Genomic DNA, 22,839 nt, shown 5'->3' with positions numbered 1-22,839 from the left:
AAAGAGCTCTCAATGAGGAATAATGAGAGCCAGACTTGAGTCTTCTCCTTGACTTCATAACCTTGGTGAGGCATGTAACTGCTGTTAATCTCAGTTTCCTCATTTATAAAAGGCAGAGCATGAAATTTCTTGTTCTGTCTCTCTAGTGCTATTGTTGAATCTGGGATGAAGCATGGAAAAACATTTTATAAACCATAAAGTGCTATTTATATTCATTGGTTTCATTTTTATGCCTTCCTTTGGGTTTCAAAGCATTTCATAAATGCAGATAAATACCCTGAGAGATACTGAGCTGCCTCATCTAGCCCCTTTTAATAGCTAGCGCCTTTTTTTCAGGTTTCAGTGCAAACATCCCTTCCTTGGGGAGGCCTTTCCTACCTAGGTCATCTTGTCCTCTCATGTTCTGTGGCAACACACCCCTCTTTTTTGTAGCACTGAGAGCAACTGTATTCCCAACGTTTGGCATGGTGCCCATCTGTGCTCAGTAAACATTTGTTGAGTGACTGAGAAAATTAATCTTACTTAATAACCACCTGAGCATAAACCCATGAAATCTGGGGAGGCTCCACCAAGGGGGTTCTGGGGAAGGAAGACAGCTGCACTCAAGTCAGACTTGACAGGTTCTATAGCTTTTTTAAGGATGCTGGTGTGGAGAGAGCTGGGCTGCAGTGCCCAGCTCCAGCATGTCACTGGGTGGCTCCTGACCCCTTCACCTTTGGAACCCACTGTCGCTGTGGGAACTGGGGGCTTTCAGTGCTGTCCGTGTGGCTGGAGACTTGATTTCTTGCTCTTAAACCAGGGGATAGATCCCTGCAGTCGAAACGTGGTGCAGCCTCTGGAGGCCAATACAGACCAAACCTGGGAGGGATATGCACTGTAGCCAGATGACACTCAGGGGTATCTGGTCTCCTGTGGTGGCTCCTCTGGCTGTAGGCTGGGCAAAAACTTGGCCCCACTGCAAATGGTCTTCTAAATGGTCCAGTGTGGAGTCAGAGTTTCCTATTTAACAGTGACTTGGTTTCTCAAGTGTGGCACTCTGGAGTGGTGTGTCTTGGCCTTGAACAGAATGCACCGGTGACCAGAAAATGGCCAAGCCCTCCTCTCCCTGTAGCCCTCTTCCAGAATTGCCAACTCTTCCAGAAATTCTCTCAAGAAAAACAAAAACAAAAACAGAAAAATATAAAATGGCCTTGGATGCTCTCTTGGGAGAACATAACTGAAATGCTCTTAGGAGAACATCCAGGGACTGGTGGATGGGCGGCTTTATGGAGGCAGCGACTGGAGTTGTGAGTGCCGCCTGTCTGCACTTGTGTTTCCTTACCCACCAGCAGTACGCTTCAGCACGTGGTCTCATGCATTCAGCCCTGAAATCCATATTTTACCTCCTCTGGGAGGCTTTGTCCAGGAGTCACTTTATCCCTTTTTATAACTTTCTCCCTAAGTGGTCCCCCTCAGCACCATTTACTCCTTTGTCATTGTTCTCCTTTTCATCCTAAGTTCAGAGTTGGCAAGCCTACCTCAGAACAGCTGAAGTTGTAACACAAACCTCTGTTTCACTGTGTTAGTATGGCTCTATTAATTTCCTATGCTGCTGTAACAAATTATTTAATAATACAAACTTAGCGGCTCAACACAAACTTATAGTTCTGGAGGTCAGAGTCCAAAATGGGGCTAAAATCAAGGACTTGGCAGGGCTGCGTCCTTCTGGAGGTTCTAGAGGAGAATCTGTTCCTTGGCTTTTCCAGCTTCCAGAGGCTCCCTAGATTCCTTGGCTCATGGCCCCTTTCCATCCTTAGTGCTGGCAATTATGTCCCTGAATTATGGCCCCTGCTTTCTGTCTTCACATCTCTTTCTCTGACTCTGAGTCTCCTGCACCTCCATCGCCTTTGGTTATAAGGTCCCTCGTTATTAGATTGGTCCCTCCTCATTCTTCCTTCCCCAGTAATCCAGGATAATCTCCCCTTCTCAAGGTCCTTAATTTGGTCACACCTGCAAAGTGCCCTTTGTCATGTAAGGTAACACATTCATAGGTTTTGGGGATTAGGTCATGGACCTCTTTGGGGGGCTTTGAGTCTGTCTACCATAATGGGATTAGAGTGTTAGGCTCATAGCAGGGATTGGAGAGATTCCACCCCCTACTGAGGTACTCCAGTATTGGGATCAGGAAGAACTAAATTCAAATCCTGTTTCTTCTGTTTACTAGCTAAATGACTGAACACATTTCTTAATCTATCAGTTGTTCTTTAATCATCAGGAAAATTGGGATAATGTCCTCTTGGCACATGTATTTTACAGTTATACATGAATGCATGCAGCATACTGAGTGAAGTGCCTAGCATGTGGATTATGAACCATAAATAATAGTTCTTTGCCTCCTTTCTTTTTTTTTTTTTTTCCTGAGATGGGCTCTTGCTCTGTCACCCATGTTGGAGTGTGGTGGCATGATCATGGATCAGTACAGCCTCAACCTCCCAGGTTCAGGTGGCCCTCCTAGTAGCTGGGACTACAGGCATGTGCCACCACACCTGGCTAATTTTTTAAATTATTTGTAGAGATGGGGTCTCCCTATGTTGCCCAGGCTGGTTATTCCTTTCTAATTACTGTGCATTGGAGCAGGGCATTGGGGTCAGAAAACCATACATGTTGGCTGCCAAGCACGCATAAGCACCTGCTAAACGTTAGCTATTATTATTAAATACATGAATTCAGTTGCCTCTAGGGCAATTATTATTTTTAACCAGTCAGTACATCAGTGTTTCTCAGAATGGATTCTGTGGCTCTCTTGGAATTTAGGAATGTATGTTCAAGTGTCTGAGAGTTCTCCATAAGAATTTTAAGATTTTGTTTTTCATTTGATCCTAATGACAACAAGATAAAATAAGCCTGTTCTGGACTGTTGGAAGGGCCGTTGTCTGCCTGAGCACTGTCATTTGAGTTTATCATTCACAGCTGTGTTTGTCTACGTGTTTCTACGTGTGTTGCCATCAATAGTTCTTCTGTAAGGGTTATGCCCTGAAGAAAAATAACAGAAAATTTTATATATAATGAATTCTAATAAGGTGAAGGACACATGACTGCACTTGGCACAGTCATGAGTTATGAATCAAGATTTTTGCGGTCGTTGGAATAGAGAGACGAAAGTAGCAGAAAAATGGAGTTAGTGCATGGTGCACGGTACTGAAGGCGGGGCTGATATGTAGCCATAGTTCCTGAGGCAGCCTCTGGAGTTGCTGATGGCTAGTGTTTGTCCTGATAACTCTCAATGTCTTTTCTGATTTGTTGGGACTGTACCATCCTGGCTGTCAAATTTCTGAGTATCACCCTGTGTATTCCTCTGCCAAACCCAAGAGAACTTGGGGCAGGTAGTCACTGTATATTCCTGTTGTGAGCAGTGATATCATTTCAGTTACAAGGACAAAGTATTCTCTGACTTTAACATTCTTAATTTGTTTTGGTTACATAATTTGTGTTTAATTTATAAATTTGTGTAAACCCTGTAAGTAATTTATATCTAGTTTTATGCTTTACATATTTAAATGATGTAACAGACATCATTTGGAACGCTTCTTTGGGTAACAGCTTTTTGAGGTATAATTCGCATACCATATAACTCACCCATTTAAATATACAATTCAGTGAGTTTTAGTATATTCTTAATGTTGTATAACCATCACCACAATCAATTTTCAACCATTTTTGGGGTGCGAACCCCAAAAAGAAACTCTATACCTCTAATCCATCATCCCTGATTCCCCAACACCCCTATCCCCAGACAACTACTAATCTACATTCTGTCTCTATGGATTTGCCTGTTTTGGACGTTTTAAATGGCATCATACAATATGTGGCCTTTGGTATTTGGCTTCTTTCATTTAGCGTAATGTTTTCAAGGTTCATCCATATTGGGGCATGTATCAGTACTTCATTTCTTTTTATTACTGAGTAACATTCCATAGCATGGCTATACCACATATTATTTATTCATTTAAACACTGGGTGTTTGCCAATTTTTTTTTCTTTAAAAGGGGCCCAGACTTTATTAAATTTTAGAAAACACTTGATAGGGATTGAGCAGCGTGTGATGGAATGGTTAGAACTGTCTTCTTCTCAGTCAAAGGAAACAAATCAATGCTTTCTTAGGGGGCAAGGTATTCTCATCAATATAAAGAGCAGTGCCCAGACAGCAGGACCTAATTTTTTTCCCCACTCATTTGAAAAAATAAATTGACTTCCCTTTTTGAGCCAATACTTTTTGAGGCTCTGGGGATTCAGCAGTCTACAAAACAAAATCCCTGTCTGCATGGAGTTTATAGGGGTGGGTGCTCTTTTGCACAGACTGTTGCGGAAGGCTTCTGGGTTCTGATGACACTTGAGTCTCTAGAGATGTGAATGGAAAGAGGGAGTGAGCCGTGTGGGTATCTGGAGGAAATGTTCCAGACAGAGGTCAGCAAGTGCCCCAGGTCACCATTCCTGGGGGGCAGGAATGGGCTTTGCAGGTTCAAGAAATGGCAAGAAGGCTAGTGTGAATAGAGACTTGGGAGCTTGAGGGAGTGGTAGATTATTTCTAGGATTTTATTCCCAGGACTCACACCTCAGGAGAATCTGGTTTGCTAAGTACCTACTGAATACATAATGGAAAATACATTTATCTTTTCCTGAATCTGCACCAGACTGAAAAGTCACTCAGTAGGAGGAGTTTGGTTCTGCTCTGGAAGTGAAGTGATTTGGGAATGATTTTTAAACTGGGGCAGAACTGCTGAATGCATTATCTGTCAGCAGAGAAGAGTTAGCAAGAGCCAGGAGTTGTTGTCAAAGCAAAACAGATGCTATCTTTTAAATAAGGTGCTTTGCTTTATTACAGTCATTTATGCTCAAGAGTAAGAAATGATGTTATTGAGTTTCCACGGGAGGATTTGATATTGCCCAGCTCAGTCCACAGTTTCTTGCACTGACACACCTCATATTTGGGAGTCCTCTGAAGCCAACAGTGTTTATCCATTGTAATAGGATGATATGCAGAATGTCAGTTCCTCGCTACTACACTAACCACCCTTTAGGGACCCTTTGGTTCATGTTCTTGGTGTTGGGAACAGGTTGCATTGAGCATCTACTCTTTGTTTTGATGACTTCTATGGCACACATATGTATATGCACACACACAACATAATTATCATTTTAATCACTTGTAAGTGTACAACTCAGTGGCATTAAATACATTCACAATACTTTGTATCCATCACCACTATGTATACCCCAATGTTTTTCATCCTTCCTAAGATGAACTCTGTACCCATTAAACAATAGCTCTGTTTTCCCCTAGCCCTTGGTAACCTCTGTTCCATCTTCCATCTCTATGAATTTGCCTAGCCTAGAAACCTCATGTAAGTGAAATCTCATATATTTGTCCTTGTGTGTCTGGCTTATTTCACTAAGCATAATGTTTCTAAGGTACATCCATGCTGTGGCATGTGTCAAAAGTTTATTCCTTTTTATGGCTGAATAGTATTCCCTTCTGTGACCTTTTGGTACTCAGCACATGACACAGGGTCTGGTGTGTGGCAAGTTTCCTCTTGGAGCCAAAAGCAGCATATTATAGGACAAGGATGGAAAGCCATGGCAGCACACACTGACGATCGGATCTGCTGGGAGGGCAAACCTCTTTGATTCCTGCTGAAAGGCCCTGATTTCTCACTTATGAAGCACTTTCTAGTTGGTTAAGTGAATTTTCATATCCACTGTCACCTAATGTTAGTCTTCAATAATCCCATAAAAAGCAGGCGTTATCCTTATTTTACAGGTAAGGGTCACATAAAGAAAATGACTCCCTTGCCTGGTGTGGTGGCTCACACCTGTAATCCCAGCACTTTGGGAGGCCAAGGCGAACAGATCACCTGAGGTTGGGAGTTCAAGACCAGCCTGACCAACATGGAGAAACCCTGTCTCTACTAAAAATACAAAATTAGCTGGGCATGGTGCCGCATGCCTGTAATCCCAGCTACTCAGGAGGCTGAGGCAGGAGAACTGCCTGAACCCAGGAGGCAGGGGTTGTGGTGAGCCAAGATTGCACCATTGCACTCCAGCCTGGGTAACAAGAGCGAAACTCTGTCAAAAAAAAAAAAAGACTTCCTCAAACTAATTATATTGTTGTTCTTATCAACATTAACCAGAATTGAGTACAGACTGCACTATGTGCTGTTACTGTGTCAGGCTCCATGCAAAGCACTTAACAAGATTTGTTACTTCATCCTTATAAGAACTCTGTGTGGTGTAGGTGTAATAATTATCCCATTGTCCAGATGAGGAAACTGAGGTAGCAAGAGGTTAAATAACTTGCCATAGCTCGCAGAGGTGGTAAGTGGGGAATCTAGGATTCACTTCTAAGCTTGAACGTGGTATGGTTGTGGTATGGAACCAAGGCAAGACTCCAGTCTGCTTACGTCTGGCTCAGAGATCCTACAAGAACATGCCGACTGTCCCTGTTTAACCAAATGTCAGTCCAGGCAGCATTGTCTGTGTCCCTGATCGTGCCTTTCTCTAGTCTGGGAACACTGCCAGGCAGTGTATGTCACTAGATGTAAATAAGGCCATTATTTGATTTTATGAAACTCTTTTTGGAGGTTGAGACTTGTATATTCTGTGTGACACTCCCATTTGGATATCCCAAAGGCACCTTAAATTCAATATGTCAAAAAACTGAAGTTATCATTTCTGCAGTCTCTCCTTTTTGCCCTGAAAAAGAACATGCACTTGTTTTTCATATTTCCTTATCTCTTGGAAAGACATCTTGACCACTCAAGAATGTAAGCTGGAAACCTCAGGGTCACCTTTCTTCTCTGTCACTATCCCTGGCTTAGGTCACCCTTACAGATGTGCCTCTTAAATATTTTTCAATCGTGTCTCTCCCTATTCCTTCCTACCAGTGCAGCCCCAGACTGTTGTGTTTCATAGACAGCTGCAGTGCCCTCCAGACTGCCACCATGCCTTTGGCTGTGCCCTCCCACCATCCTCCACACTGCTGCCTGGCTCGTCTGTGTAAGGATGATTCTGTAGGCATTGTCCTGCTTAAAACCATGTGGTGATTCCAGGCTGGAGTCTGAACTCAGAGCAAGGCACATGGCATTCTGCCTGGCACCTGAGGCCACAGCAGCATATTATAGGTCCACTGTGCCTTGTGCCCTGAGTATGTCCTGTTGAGGCCACTTCTATTCCTGCTCTTCCTTCTACCTGGAAAGCACTCCCTTCCCATTGCGGCTGAAGCCTGTCTCTTCCAACCTCAGCCCAACTTCTGCTTATCTTCCAGAGCCTATTTGAGCTTTCATCCCTTCTAGAAGCTTTCCCTGATGTCGGCAGAGTAGTTTTCTCTTCTTTTGTGTTACCATTATACTCTAGAGAGACCTTTGTTTCTGCAGGCATCACAGTGTATTTGTCTTTTTGAAGGCAGGGACTCTGACACTCATCTTGACAGCAAAGGGGTGAATTACTCAACTGTCAATTCTTTTGTAAAATGGACAATGTTAATCCTGTTAGAAGTAAAGGCAATAATGGGTGTCACGTCCTTAGCACCGTGCCTGGCCCTTAGTATATACCCAGTGGACACCTGTACCTCCTCTCTACATCCTTGTTGCATGGTGACTGGGCCCAGAAGGCAGCTAGAATTGGCAACTCAAGCCCTTTTGGTCAGGATCCTTTGCTGGGTGGAAGCTCCTCGCCTACTAATGCGGGTGCCCTGTGGCTGAATCTGGTGAATCCATCAGGTCCAGGTTGAAAACTACTGAGCGGAGCCCTGCTGCCTCTGGGTATTCTGTTCACCACCCAGCCCTTTTGCATTTAATGAATGTAAAAAATAATGGGGCAGCTGCTGTTCCTTACTCTCTCCTCCTGCTGCACTAAGTCTCTGCCTCCCTGGAGAGGCATTTAACCGCATGAAGGTTTGTGGTGGAAATGACAAATCGCTTCTTCACAATGAGCTCACCCTGCTTTCTAACCAGTTGGAATCACCCTTGTTCATGTAATATTAGCAATTTACCTGTCTCCTTAACCACTAACCATCCTGAGAGGATTTGGCATTCTTTGCAGCTGTTAATCCTCTCATCACCTGAGGGCTTATTAAATAGGTGCAGTGTACATCTAGCCTTTCTCCTACAGTGAACAGTCATTCATGATCTTTTCCTTTTTACTCAGCCTCTCTCCTCAGCTGCCTGAGCCCAGGATAAGGCAGGGTCCTCCCCTCTAGAGGCCACAGTGGAGAGAGCTGGGCTCTGGACCGGGGAGTCCCCGGTTTGACTCCTTGCTTGGTCAGGACTTCCTCAACATAATCGCCTGGCCCTGGTGCCAGGGTGGTTGTGGGGCTGAGGGAGGTGCCTGTGCAGCCCATTTCCCTGTGGAGGTCAGTTGCCCCTTTCCTTTCCCTTCATCAGGCTCAGGCCGTCCTTGGGGCAGCCCTGCTATCTGAGGGGGTCTCTCCCGAGCCGCTAAGACGTAGTCCTCATTCATATTGGGTGTTGTTGACAATCATCCCATCCTCTGCTGCTTCATTTTGTGACTTGTGGACCCAAGTGGGTCTTTGTTTATCCTGATCCAGGAGAGCTGGGAAGGGAGACAGTTTGAATTGCTCCGGGCGTATGTTACTTGTTAATATTTTAAAATTTGACTTGTTGCAGTTTTTCAGAGGTATGAATCTAAAAGCCATTTCATGGAAAAAAACAACAAGGAACTGGTTTTATTTCTTTTAGGTGACACTAATAACCAGACATGAGACACATCAGAATTTAAGTGGCTAGTCAAAAAAAAAAAAAAAAAAAAACCAGTGAAAATAGCAAGTCTACATTGATGTTAGTTGTTATATAACAGGCGCTGTTCTAAGCGTTTTGCCTGTAGCAACTCACTGAATCCGCATAATTACTTTATGAAGAGGATATTCAGTAACCTGGTCTCATAGGCAATGAATGGCCAGGATTCGGGCTCTAAAACTGGGTCTCCTGACCACGACGATCCCTCTCTAGGGCTGTTGGAGATCATCACTAAATCACCTCCTTTGGGATTCTCTGCTTGTTGCAAATGGAGTGTTACCTGCAGAGTACTGTTGTGACCTCTCCTTTAGGCCTCTCTGTGCAGAGACTGCAGTAGTCTGTGTTAGTGCTGTCCTGTTGAAGCTGGTCCACACTTTTCTGGACTTCTGGTTGAGCCAGTCTGCTCAGATACGAACTTCCAAACGAACCTGTTTCTCTTTGGTCCTCAGCCAGGCTTTGTGACATCAGCTGCTACAGCTGTGGAAACAGTTGATAAACAGGGTCAGGCTGCTCAGAGGGAGAATGTGGCAGTAGGGTCCCTGGCAAGGGTTGGCTGCTCACTTGGAAGGGCAAAGGCCTAGAAATCCGTGTGCAATTGATGCACAAGCTGTCATTGTGCTGAAGCTTGTGGGCAGGGGGGTGTGTTTCTCTTTCCTTCTCCCCTTTTCTTCCTCTTTTTCCCTTGCTCTCTTTCTTTCTTCCTCCTTCCCTTCCTCTTTCCTTCTCTCCCTTTCTTTCTCCTTTGAAAAACTAAGATGAGGTCCTGGTAAAGATAGTACATAGAAGAGAGGCTTCAAGCCTCAAAAAGTTATTTCGATAATATAGTAAGTCACTGCTCCTTATTAAATAAGAGGCCTAAGGGGCTGAGGTGGTGAGGGATTGAAGTGAAGTCTGGCTTGGTTCAGGGCTGAATACCCAAACCAGGCCAGCTTTGGGTTGGGTTGGCTCTGCCTGGCATGAGGAGACATCCAAGGATTCCATCTCCCTCAGAGAGCCATGCTGGGAAATCTTCTAAGCATTGGACTTTGAGGTTAAAATAAAGAGTCTTGCACCCTTGGCGGGGATTTCTGAAAGACTGATGGGATTCTAACTGCCTAACAGTTCCATTTCCAGATAAGCGCCCTCCGTGCATGGGCTTTGCAGCAGGTCTCTGCCCTTCCTTGCCAAATGACCCTATTTGATCTGGAGCCCTGGCTTGACTTTTCTCTTCAGCATCTGCTGTTTTCTGACCAATCCCACACCTTCCCCTCGTTTTCTCTTTTACAGAAATCCTTTCTTCCAACTTGATTAGATTTCTTTGTTGGCTTGCACATCTGGTCTTCATTTAGTAGGGATGACACTTAATTGAAGTAAGAGTTTGGCTGCCTTTAAATTTAACAACTGCACCCTGCTGGGGGGCTGATGAGGAGTCAGTAGCTGAATTGTTTATTGAAAGAGATCATATTGATTTATGATTTTCACTTAAGAAATGCATTCCCACACACCCCTGCATTTAGTTGCTTAGCTGGGCACTCAGACAGCTGCTTTAAGAATCCAGTACTCTTGTCTCTGGAGAGGCGTTTCTCCTCAGTGTACATGCAGTACTACTGTATGCACGTGGCATGTGTCCATCTGTCCTCACAGAGGAGACTGTGCATTGGTAGAGCTGGAGGGCTCCTCTTGTCCACCCAGCATGCCACTTTGAACCAGCTCCTAAAGCATGAGGTCCATCATGTCTCTATTCAAAAACTTTCAGTGGCTCATCATTGCCTGTGAATGAAATATGGAATCTCAGCGGGCGGTCAGGGGCCTCCCAGTCTGGCTTCACTGTGCCTGTCCAACTCATTTCCTATGCTTGCCATGCAGAAACCCAGTTCTCTGGCCACACTGAATTTCTTACAATCTTCCCATTCACTTGGCCATTCTGCCTTTATGTTTTTCACTTTCTCTGGAATTTCCTCCCTCCCTTTCCTGCCTGTATGGTCTCAGTTCTTCAAAGCCCATTTCAAATGAAAACCTTTGCTACGAAATCTTCCCTGATTCCTCTCACCTATAGTGCACCCCTTTGAACTCAGACACCCTCTCTGTATTTCTCTTCAGGTATTTTAGCTCACTTTATGTTATAATTGTTTTTATGATTGTTGTTTATTCTTATTCAACAGAGTCACTACCTGCGAGCAGTGACCTTGTGTTGGTCACATGTGTCCCCCGAAGGATACAGCTCAGTGCCTGGGGTAGTAATAATTGATGTTCTTGAGTGCTCACTACATGCCAGTTCTATTCTAAGCACTATACATGTATTCATCTTGGTTGATCCTCACAAAAGCCCTTGGAGGGAGGTACTGTTATTAGCCCCATTTTACAGTTAAGGTAACTGAGATCTAGGCTGAGTAACTTGCCTAAGGCTACCCAGGTAGCAAGCAGCAGAGCTGGGGGTCCACCTGGGCCTTCTGAATCCAGGCTCTCAACTAGTAAGCCACATGGCTTCTTTCATTAGCTACTTGCTCAATACATATCTATCAAGAAAAGTTGTACTGAAGTCAAGAGATATAGGGGAACAGTAATAGGTTAGTTTAAAAACAAGGAGAGGGAAGAAGAGAAGGAAATTAGAATGGGCCAGTAGGAAAAGAAAAGAAAGGAGAAGTGCTAAGAAACCAAGGAACAAGCCAGGCGCGGTGGCTCACGCCTGTAATCCCAGCACCTTGGGAGGCTGAGGGATGTAAATCACTTGAGGTCAGAAGTTCGAGACAGCCTGACCAACATGGAGAAACCCTGTCTCGACTAAAAATACAAAAACTAAAAATACAAAAATTAGCCGGATATGGTGGTGCGCACCTGTAGTCCCACACTCAAGAGGCTGAGGCAGAAGAATCGCTTGAACCAGGGAGGCGGAGGTTGCAGTGAGCCGAGATTGTGCCATTGCACTCTAACCTGGGCAACAAAGAGTGAAACTCTGTCTCAAAAAAAAAAAAAAAAAAAAAGAAAAGAAACCAAGGAACAGAAGAGACAGGCAGCTAAACGGGTGGAGCTCATCCTGCAGGGAGGCTTGGGGTTCATGCTTTTGGATTTGGCGTGGGGTCCAGGGCCTCTGGGATGCCAACACGCTGGGGAAGACACAGGGGCTGTTGGTCACTGTACTTGGATCCCAGCACACTCAGCATTGTTGCTGCAAATACTCCAAGTGTGACTCAAGGCTTTTACCCAAAGGGATGGAGCGGGAGGGTGCAGAGATCAAGATCCTCATGCTCCTTTTCTGGGAAGGAACCTGAGGCATGAAAAGGTTGTGGCTTGCTCTGGATCCCACAGGGCAGCAGTTCTGGCTAGAATTCAGGTCGTTTGTTCTTTCTGCTTTATTTTCCTGCTTTATAAGGAATGGCACATGACTTTCTCTCCCCTTGCTGTTATTGGAAAGGGTCATGTAACCCTGGTGTCATGGGGCTGCTCATCATGGTCTTGTATTCTGCCTGCATCTCCTAGATTGTATGTCTCCCTGCCTCAACTGCTTCCACGTTGGTCCAGTTCTCAGCCATCTCTTCCTGCCTCAGTGGCTGGCTTCTTCCTGTGCTTTGCTTCTGTACTGGTCTTCACTCCTGCTAAAGTTGCATTGTCTAATCTTTGTCTCAGCCATCCCCACCCCTGAACTTCGAGCCTTTGGGGACTAAGGATCTTGCAAGTGAGCTCCTAGGCCCTCACCCTTTATTAAGGTCTTTCATCAGGCTCTCCAGCCTCTCTTTCTGAACTCATCTCCTCTCACCTAACTTCCCAGTTTGGGCCTCCACTCTTCTCTGGAGAGTTCTTTTCATCTAGTGGCATCTCTTCTCTCTTGTCATGCTTCTCCTCGTGGCCATAGAACAACCAGCTGTGCCAGCCTTTCTCCTTTCATGGAATCTCCCTGTGCAATAAAGGAAAGCTGAGGATATTCTCCCATACCACCCTTTTTAGGCCATATATTTCCTCCTTAAGCCACCTTAACCCGTTAAATGGAAAGATGTCATTCCCAAGAAAGCCACTTAGCAGCCCCAAGGTGGGGGCTTCAGCCAGTGAGATGCTTGATGGTATTAGATGGGAAGATGCTAAGTTGCTCAGTGGGAGAAACTTCCCCAGGCCTTACTCAGCCTACCCACTATCTTTTACCCATCACCAGTAAGACCTCTCTGTAAAGCAAACCAGAAGTCCAAGTTCAGATGAACCCATGACGGGTTGTGGGGAGAGGGACAAGAGGAGACCCAAGCACCCACCAGTAAATGGCAACTAAAGAGGAAACTTGTTGAGCCTATACTGGAGAAGAACACATCTTAAATTTTCACATTTTGTGGGTGGTAGGGTAGCTGTAGCAGTAGAAACATACATTATGAGCATCTTGGCTTTGTCTGAATTTTGAGAAATGGCAGTCGCAGAGACACTTCTATATGCATATCATCCCTTGACACAAGAGAATGGCTATCCCGGTCTGGAGTGGGGGATGTGGGCCTGTGAATGGGTGTGCCCCAAGTCCACATGATGGCTTTGCCATTGAAACCTTCTAGATGGCTATGACTCTGTGTTGCCAAATTACTTAACATTGCAAACTAGTGGCCTACAGGAATAATCTTGATGAGGCGGGTGGTTTAAGTGGAATGTCAGCAGGTGGTCATTGGAGATTATTGTCATATATCACTATTTTCTGTGATCCAGCCAACTCTTTGGTATATGTATGTGCTTTCCCTTCTGTCAGGTGAGGAAAGGTTTTTTTGTTGTTGTTGTTTGTTTTTGTTTGTTTGTTTGTTTTCATCTCAAGGTTTTGCATAGATTAACCAACCAATGGATGGTCATGAATCATTTAAATATGAATCATTTAAATAACTATGCTGATGTTGAGACTGAGCCTTGAGATTCTGCTATTCAGGCAGCAAACTTCTCTGCCTGCTAGTTGAGTGTTATTCTTAACCAAACACAAGTTCACCCTTGCTCAATAGGAGGTTTTTTTTTTTTGTGATGGGGTCTCAGTCTTTCACCCAGGCTGGAGTGTAGTGGCGCAATCTTGGCTCATTTGCAACCTCTGCTTACCAGGCTCAAGTGATCCTCCCACTGCACACTGCAGCCCCCTGAGTAGCTAGGACCACAGGTGGGTGCTACCATGCCCAGCTAATTTTTTGTATAGGTTGATGCAAAAGTTATTGCGTTTTTGCCTTTGAAAATAATGGCAAAAAGCACAATTACTTTTGCACCCGTCTAATATTTTTGACGGGGTTTCACCAGGTTGCCCAGGCTGGTCCGGAGCTCAGGTGATCTGCCTGCCTCAGCCTCCCAAAGTGCTGGAAATATAGGTGTGAGCCACCACAGCTGTACCCCACCCTCCTCCATTTATTAAATAGGATTCCCTATTTAATAAATGGTGCTGGGAAAACTGGCTAGCCATATGTAGAAAGCTGAAACTGGATCCCTTCCTTACACCTTATACAAAAATTAATTCAAGATGGATTAAAGACTTACATGTTAGACCTAAAACCATAAAAACCCTAGAAGAAAACCTAGGCAATACCATTCAGGGCATAGGCATGGGCAAGGACTTCATGTCTAAAACACCAAAAGCAATGGCAACAAAAGACAAAATTGACAAATGGGATCTAATTAAACTAAAGAGCTTCTGCACGCAAAAGAAACTACCGTCAGAGTGAACAGGCAACCTACAGAATGGGAGAAAATTTTTGCAACCTACTCATCTGACAAAGGGCTAATATCCAGAATCTACAATGAACTCAAACAAATTTACAAGAAAAAAACAAACAACCCATCAACAAGTGGGCGAAGGATATGAACAGACACTTCTCAAAAGAAGACATTTATGCAGCCAAAAGACACATGAAAAAATGCTCACTGGCCATCAGAGAAATACAAATCAAAACCACAGTGAGATACCATCTCACACCAGTTAGAATGGCAATCATTAAACAGTCAGGAAACAACAGGTGCTGGAGAGGATGTGGAGAAATAGGAATACTTTGACACTGTTGGTGGGACTGTAAACTAGTTCAACCGTTGTGGAAGTCGGTGTGGTGATTCCTCAGGGATCTAGAACTAGAAATACCATTTGACCCAGCCATCCCATTACTGGGTATATACCCAAAGGATTATAAATCATGCTGCTATAAAGATACATGCACACGTATGTTTATTGAGGCACTATTCACAGTAGCAAAAACTTGGAACCAACCCAAATGTCCAACAATGATAGACTGGATTCAGAAAATGTGGCACATATACACCATGGAATACTATGCAGCCATAAAAAAGGATGAGTTCATGTCCTTTGTAGGGACATGGATGAAGCTGGAAACCATCATTCTGAGCAAACTATCGCAAGGACAAAAAACCAAACACCACATGTCCTCACTTATAGGTGGGAATTGAACAATGAGAACACATGGACACAGGAAGGGGAACATCACACATCGGGTACTGTTGTGGGGTGGGGGGAGGGGGAAGGGATAGCATTAGGAGATATACCTAATGCTAAATGATGAGTTAATGGGTGCAGCACACCAACATGGCACATGTATACATATGTAACAAACCTGCACGTTGTGCACATGTACCCTAAAACTTAAAGTATAATAATAATAAAATAAAAAATAAAAAAACTTTCTATTATAAAACAGTTTTAGGTTTACGGAATTATTGCAAAGATAGTACAGAGAGTTCTTGCATACCCAACACCCAACTTCCCCTATTAGCAGCATCTAATGTTAGTATGGTACAGTTGTTAGAATTAATGAACTGATATTGATATTTTCTTATTAACTAAAATCCATACTTGTTCATATTTCCTTAGTTTTCCCTTAGTGTTCATTTTCTGTTCCAGGATCTTGTCTGGGACCACATTTAGTTCTTATCCTTCTTAGGCTCCCCTGGACTGTGACTGTTTTTCAGATTTTTGGTGATCTTGACAATTTTGAAGATTACTGGTCAGGCCTATTTTGTAGAATCTCCTTTAACTGGAATGTGATGTTTTCCTCATGGTTAGTATGTTTTTGGGAGGAAGACAGAGAGGTAAGATGGCATTCTCATCATATAATTTGAAGGGTACATACTATCATTATGACTTATCACTGTTGATGTTAACCTTGATCACCTGGCTTGAGATAGTATTTGTAAAGTTACTGTTTTTCTTTCCATGCAGTACTTTTTGTGGAAAAAAAAAAAAGTCCTTATGCTTGGTCTGCACTTACATGCACTTACAGAGTGGAAAGTTTTGCTCTACCTCCTTAAAGGCAGTTAAAACAGTTACAACAGTTATGTCAAGTATTTGGAATTCTTTTGCATAGATTTGTCTGTCCTCTCCCATTTATTGCTTTATTCAATCATTTATTTATTTTTATCAGTAAAGAATCATGGATATTTGTTTTATACCTTGTATTATAAGTACTTCTTTATTTCATTGCTCAAATTGTTTTAATGTGGCTGCTAAAAACTCTTTGATTTGGCTCTTGTATCCCCTTGCCCCATCATTGTTTGTTGTTTTGAGCACGTTTTAACTTTCTGGCACTACACAGTACTCCAGGCTCATCTGGTGTATCCTGAATCCAGCATTTCTGCAAAGAGCCCTGACTCCTTTTGTTGAAGGCATGGTGTTAGATAGCAGGATCGGAGGTGTGGGGGTGGGGGCGGTCGGTTAGTTGCTGCTGGAATGTGTTTGCATCTAGGCCCTCTCAGCAGATAGAGCAATGAAATACGTGTGTATGCTACCTCTTTAATATACAAATACCCATGAATATTTCTATATGTAGCCATCTATATTAAGCCAAACATGAGTTTGTAGTGATGTCTGCAATTCTGATCCATATTACATAAATCATTCTAGCTTCCTCCCTTGCTTATCTGTAATATCCCCCGCAAGCAGTTAGAAACCTAGCTACCACCACCCATTTGCTTAATTGTTCACTTCCAGTGTACGCGTACAGTAGCATCAGAATCGTTAACCCATACCGCCATTGGAAACAATTTTTCAGCTCTAGTACAGTGCTTATGTACTGTTCTTTTTGCCATTAGTTTGTACAGACTCCACTGATTTCTAAGATAACTTCTGTTAGCACCTTACTGTCTCACTTCTTCAGTGAGATTATTTCATACATTTGTAATACATTTAGATTTTTGGGGGTCACATTTTACATTCCATCCTGGGATCCTTGGCCTCCCACTCAATGATTTTTTTAAAAAAATTTGCATGCATTTAGGTTTACTCTTGTGCTATAAAGTTCTGTGGGTTTTTGACAAATGCTTAATGTCCTATACTTACATTACAGTATCATACAGAATAATCTTACTGCCCCAAATAGTCCACTATGCTTCATCTATTTAATTCCCAAACCCTATCCCCAAACCCCTGGCAACCACTGGTCTATTTACTATCCCTATAATTTTTGCTTTTTCTAGAATGCCATGTAATTAGAATCATAGAAAATGTAGCCTTTTCAGACTGGTTTCTTTCACTTAGCAGTATGTACTTAAGATTCATTCATATCTTTTTGTGGCATAATAGCTCTTTTTTTTTTTTTTTTTTTTGAGATGGAGTGTCGCTCTGTTGCCAGGCTGGAGTGCAGTGGTGTGATCTTGGCTCACTGCAACCTCTGCCTCCTGGGTTCAAGCAATTCTCCTGCCTCAGCCTCCCAAGTAGCTGGGATTACAGGCGCGTGCTACCATGCCCAGCTACTTTTTGTATTTTTTGTAGAGACAGGGTTTCACCACAGTGGCCAAGATGGTCTTGATCTCTTGACCTGGTGATCCACCCGCCTTGGCCTGGGATTACAGGTGTGATCCACCGCACCCAGCCAATAGCTCATTTTTTATTGCTGAACAGTATTCCATAATATGAATGTACCACAGTTTTTTCACTTACCTATTCAAGGACATCTTATTTCCAGATTTTGATAATTACGAATAAAGCTGCTATAGCGATTCATATGCAGGCTTTTATGTGCACATAAGCTTTCAAATTAATGGGATAAATGCCTAGGAGAATCTGCCTCATTTGAGTATCTGCCTTTCAGCATCTACCTCCTCAATTCTACCTGGACAATGTCAGCACACTCTAAAAATTGGTAGTTCTGCTGCTGAGCTGCCCATATACTGACCTGTTTTCTTCTCTGCCTGTAAGTGGTAAGCATTGACCACCCTTCTTGCTGAGAACTTTAAAAATTTTAATCCAGGAGGTGATATGGGGGAGGAGGGTGGATTATGTGATTTGGAATAGCCCTGGAGTCAGGGCTTAGCTGAGCCCCAAGGATTACGCCATTGTGTTAATTAGGAACTTAACCCTGATTCCTGAAAGCAGTTTTCACGTGACTTTGGTGTGGCAGTAAAGGCCAGTAAACCAGAGTGTTTGTTACACAGAGTGATTCATCCTGTGTGACTCAGGAGAGAGGCCAACCCACGCATGGCCCTTTCAGATCTTTGGGGTGAGTTGTGGTGGTGTCTGTTTTGCCAGGTAGGTCAGCTGCGGAGCCTTTCAGCCACTGGCATGAAGGGAACCAGCCATGGGTCTGGGGTCAGTGTAGCTCAGTCTCCTGGTTTTCCCACACTTCAGTTTGCGGGGCAGTTATATACTGAGTTTGCCTACTCTTTTTATTTACTTATTTATTTTGAAGTTGATATTAATTTATTTAAACATTTTTAACTAAATGGTGTGATTTTTCTATTTTTTAAAAAAGTAGTAAACATTATTTTTAGAGTAGTTTTAGCAAAATTGAATGGAAAGTTTGGGGATCCCATATATTCCTGCCCCTGCACATGCACAATGTCCCCCACTTTAAACATTCCACACCAGAATGGCACATTGGTTACAACTGATGAACCTACATTGACACATCATCATCACTCAGAGTTCATAATTGACATGAGGGTTCATTCTTGGTGTTGTGCATTCTGTGGGTTTGGACGAATGTTTAATGACATGTATCTACCATTATAGTTTCATACAGAATAGTTTCACTGCCATAAAAATCCTCTGTCCCCTGCTTATTCATGCCTTCCTCCTCCCAACCTCTAGCAAACACTGACCTTTTTACTGTCTATAATTTTGCCTTTTCCAGAATGGCATATAGTTGGAATCATACAGTAGGTATGCATGGCTTTTTAGATTGGCTTCTTTCACTTAGTAGTATGCATTTAAGATTCCTCTAGGTCTTATTATGGCTTGATAGCTCATTTTTTTTTAGTGCTGATTAATATGCCATTGTCTGGATACACCACAGTTGATTTATTCATTCACCTACTGAAGGACATTTTGGCTGCTTCCAAGGTTTGGAATTATGAATAAAGCTGCCAAGAACATCTGTGAGCAGGTTTTTGTGTGGACATAAGTTTTCATTCCATTTGAATAAAGGTGAAAGACTGTGACTGCTGAATGATGTGCTTGCTAAGAGTATGATTAGTTTTGTATTATTTTATTTAAAAATATGTTTACTGAGTATGTGCCATACACCAAACATGGTGCTAGTTGCTAATATATTATTTAATAATCCTTTTAGCAACCCTGTGAAGTAGGGCCTTCCATTTTATAGGTGAGGAGACTCAGGCACAGGAGGGCTAGGTAGCTAGTAAGTGACAGCTGGCACTTACACTCATCCCTCCTGATGCCAGAGCTTTTCCCACTGCGTCATGCCGTCTCTGGAGACCAGCATATAACAGAAGATGGCATCCACCCAGCTAGAAAGGGCTCGTCCAGAAGCACCTCGTTCAGCTCACCAGGGTTGCCCGTCAGTTTATGAACAGTGGAAGAAAAAGGCTTCTTTCTCTGTGTGAAAGTTGTAGCCTTGCCTAGGTGCTCTTATACTTCCTGGATGCTCAGCCTATGCTGGCCTATTTAGATTTAAACTGTTTTCATTCCGAGCATTGTCAAACATACACCAAAGTAAAAAGACTAGTTTAGTCCGTCTTATACCTATCACTCAGGTCCTGGAATTACCAGGATTTTATCATTCTTGCTTTATTTGTTTGTGGGGTTTTTTGGTGGGGGTGGGGGGGCAGTGTTGGTGGTTATGTATACTGTTTCTTTTTTGGCTGAAAAATTTTGATAACAGTTTTGTCATTAGCTCATCTCCTGGACCTGTGTGGCATCTCTTCTTTCTTTGCATGAATTTCCTACCATTGTGTATCTCGTAGTTACTGGGTATTTATTTTATGTAACAAATATTTATATAGTCTTAATCATATGTTACACCCTTTTTTAGTTCCTTAACAAATATTAGCTTGTTTAAACCTCATAAAAATCTTAACGAAATAGATATGAAAATGATTCTTCTTTTAGAGGTGGTAAAACCAAGGCACAGGGAAGTTGAGTAACCTGCCCTGAGTTACACAGCTAGGAAGCGGGCTAGCTGGCTTTCAAATGCAGGCTGTGGGGTTTTATAATCTGTGTTCTTATTTGTCATGCTGTGCTAGATAAACAACAATTCTACAGCCATTGCCAGTCTGTTCTCTGGTACTGCTAAAGACAGAGGAAGGAAAAAGCTAGTTCTTGCCTGCAGATGCACCCAGTCTGTTGGGAAGACGGACCTGGAAACCAGCATTTGGGGTACATGCTGCAGCAATTATGCAAAAAAAAATCAGTGAGAATGTAAAGAAAGATTATGTGAAGCTTCTTGAGAAAGTCCAAGCAGGCTTCACAGAGGCTGTGATCCTTGAACTCAGATCCAGAAGGGTGGATGAGTGGGGAGGGAAATCCTGGACCTAGAGGTGAGAGAGCACAGGGAGGGCTGGAGAGAGATGGACTTGACAGTGGATTTCTCAGGCAATAAGATCATGAAGGCACTGACTTGCCTGCTAAAAAGCTTTAACCTCATCCTGCTGGTAGTAGTGACCTATTGGTAGATTTTTAGCAGAGAATAAATATGGTGAGGTTTGCAGATTACTAAGCTCTCTCTAGAGGTGATGCAGAGGATGGATTGGGAGGAGAAAAGGCCAGACACCATTTATTAGTGCTGGCTGCTGGCAAGAATGTAAGGGCCTAAACTGGAGCCATGACAGTGGGAATGGAGAGCCTGGATCTGAGAGGTGAGGACCAGCATTATGCAGGTGTTCATTATCTGGATTTCTGAATGATATGTTACCTAGGAAAGCAACAGTGATCATAACATCCAAATATTCACTAATGAACCCGTCACTTACAGAAACAATCCCTGTGGCAGATGCACCCGGTGACCTCCAATGTGCCAGGCCCTTGTGTAGCCTCCTCCATGATGTGTTATTTTATTTTTATTTATTTATTTTATTTATTTTTTGAGACAGAGTGTCGCTCTGTTGCCCAGGCTGGAGTGCAGTGGCGCTATCTCCGCTGACTGCAAGCTCCGCCTCCCGGGTTCACACCGTTCTTCTGCCTCAGCCTTCTGAGTAGCTGGGACCACAGGCGCCCGCCACCACGGCCGGCTAATTTTTTGTATTTTTAGTAGAGGCGCGCTTTCCCCGTGTTAGCCAGGATGGTCTCGATCTCCTGACCTCGTGATCCGCCTGCCTCAGCCTCCCAAAGTGCTGGGATTATAGGCATGAGCCACCGCGCCCGGCCAATGTGTTACGTTATTTAAGACTCCATTTTAGCAGCCTGGAGCGGGACCTTCTGCATGTGAGAGGCACATGTGGAAAGGGACTACAGGAGCCTCTTGGAGCGGAGCATGGGCCTCAGCTGACAGCCAGCAAGAAAGTGGAGCCTCAGTCCTGTAGCTGCCGGGAACTCAGTTCTGCCAACGACGACGTGAGCTTGGGAGATGACCCATGAGCGTCAGAAAGGAACACAGCCTGGTTGACACCATGGTTGCAGCTTTGCAGGACTCTGAGCAGAGGACCCATGTAAGCTGTATTCAGACTCCTGACCCAGGGAAACTGGGAGATACTAAATGTGTGTTGCTGTAAGCCTTGAAGTTTGTGGCCATTATTATGCAGCAAGTAGAAAACTAAAACAGTCCCTGTTCAGTCATCCTCCCCTTAACAGCAGCATCTATTCTCGGCTATCCTCAAGGTCTATCAGCCAGCATTCTGCTTTCAGATCTGGCAGTACAGTGCAATTTCCATGCAAATGTATTTCAAAGTGAAATTGCAAATCTTGCAAAAGATGTAGGATTATAGGTAGTCAATAAAAGGATTGCTGGAGAACTGCTCAAACAACTTAACAGACAAAAGAGGACTGGGCAGGGTTAGACCCACTCATAATTGGTGAGAAAAACAATCAGTATGCTGACAAGAAACTGACTTCAAAGGAGAAGGATTTGAATATCTTTGAATATTAAGACACACCTTTGAGAAAATGAAAGCTCTTAAATAATTTCTGCAAAAATTATCCTCTGTATAGTAATGTCATGAAAGTCAGAGATGTAGTAAAGGATGTCATGTTATTATGTAGTGATGTTGGAAAAAAATTACAACAATAAATCAATAACTCAGTCTAGCCTAAGAATTAATGCAAAATTCAATACGATCTAAATATTTCACATTTTAAATAAGGTTTTACATTTTAGATAAGCTTATTTGCATAATTTTTACTTCATTTTGAAAGATTAATTCTGTCAGCTCTTATTTTTTCCCTATTGTGAAGTTCTGGTTCTTATTTTTAAGGGCTTTTCTAGTACCAGCTGCCCCCTGGATAACAGTTATCAAGGGCCTTTTGAATTAGGGGGTGATGTTGACATGAACTGCTCACTGGAGTGGATGCTTCCTAATGGCCAGGAATGAGGGGATGGATTTGTGCACTTCCTTTGTAGGATGGAGCCCAAAATGCTCAATTTATTTCATTCATGGCTTCACAAGCCATCAGTATCTCAGATGCTCAAAGATTTTTGTTCAGTACTCTCCTTGTATCAGACAGGAAACATGGTAGACCACTGAGTATGGTCTGAGTTGATTTCAAGTGTATGCAACATCTTTTCTGGGGATGACCTAAGAAGGCCAGCTTTATGAAGGACTCTGGAGAATTCCTGGATAGAGTTGAAAAAAGTCCCACTTTACATTTGTGTTGGGCTTGTATTTTTCACAGTGCTTCTATTTACATTGTTATTTTAATCCTCAGAGCTGTACAGTGAGATGGTCAGAGAGCCATCTGCCTTCT

General features: G+C 43.2%; 1 protein-coding gene and 1 long non-coding RNA gene across 4 annotated transcripts in view; one reads left to right on the top strand and one right to left on the bottom strand.

The window, feature by feature from the left end:
- NOS1AP (nitric oxide synthase 1 adaptor protein) overlaps nucleotides 1-22,839 on the top strand; it is a 320,296-nt gene that overhangs the window by 89,070 nt on the left and 208,387 nt on the right. The window lies entirely within an intron of this gene.
- On the bottom strand, nucleotides 4,836-16,034 carry LOC129527421 (uncharacterized). 2 transcript variants are annotated; one of them, XR_008672393.2, is made up of 4 exons: nucleotides 15,562-16,034; nucleotides 12,523-12,660; nucleotides 9,070-9,266; nucleotides 4,836-8,678 (listed from the first exon to the last, which is right to left on the bottom strand). It is a non-coding gene; the product is annotated as an uncharacterized lncRNA (long non-coding RNA). The 2 variants fall into 2 exon arrangements; XR_008672392.2 differs by having other exon boundaries at nucleotides 8,504-9,266.

Source organism: Gorilla gorilla, chromosome 1 (assembly GCF_029281585.2).
Source record: "Gorilla gorilla gorilla isolate KB3781 chromosome 1, NHGRI_mGorGor1-v2.1_pri, whole genome shotgun sequence".
In the NCBI taxonomy this organism is placed as follows: Eukaryota; Metazoa; Chordata; class Mammalia; order Primates; family Hominidae; genus Gorilla; species Gorilla gorilla.
The sequence above is the reverse complement of the archived record's forward strand: the minus strand, read 5'-3'. Positions and strand labels throughout refer to the sequence as shown.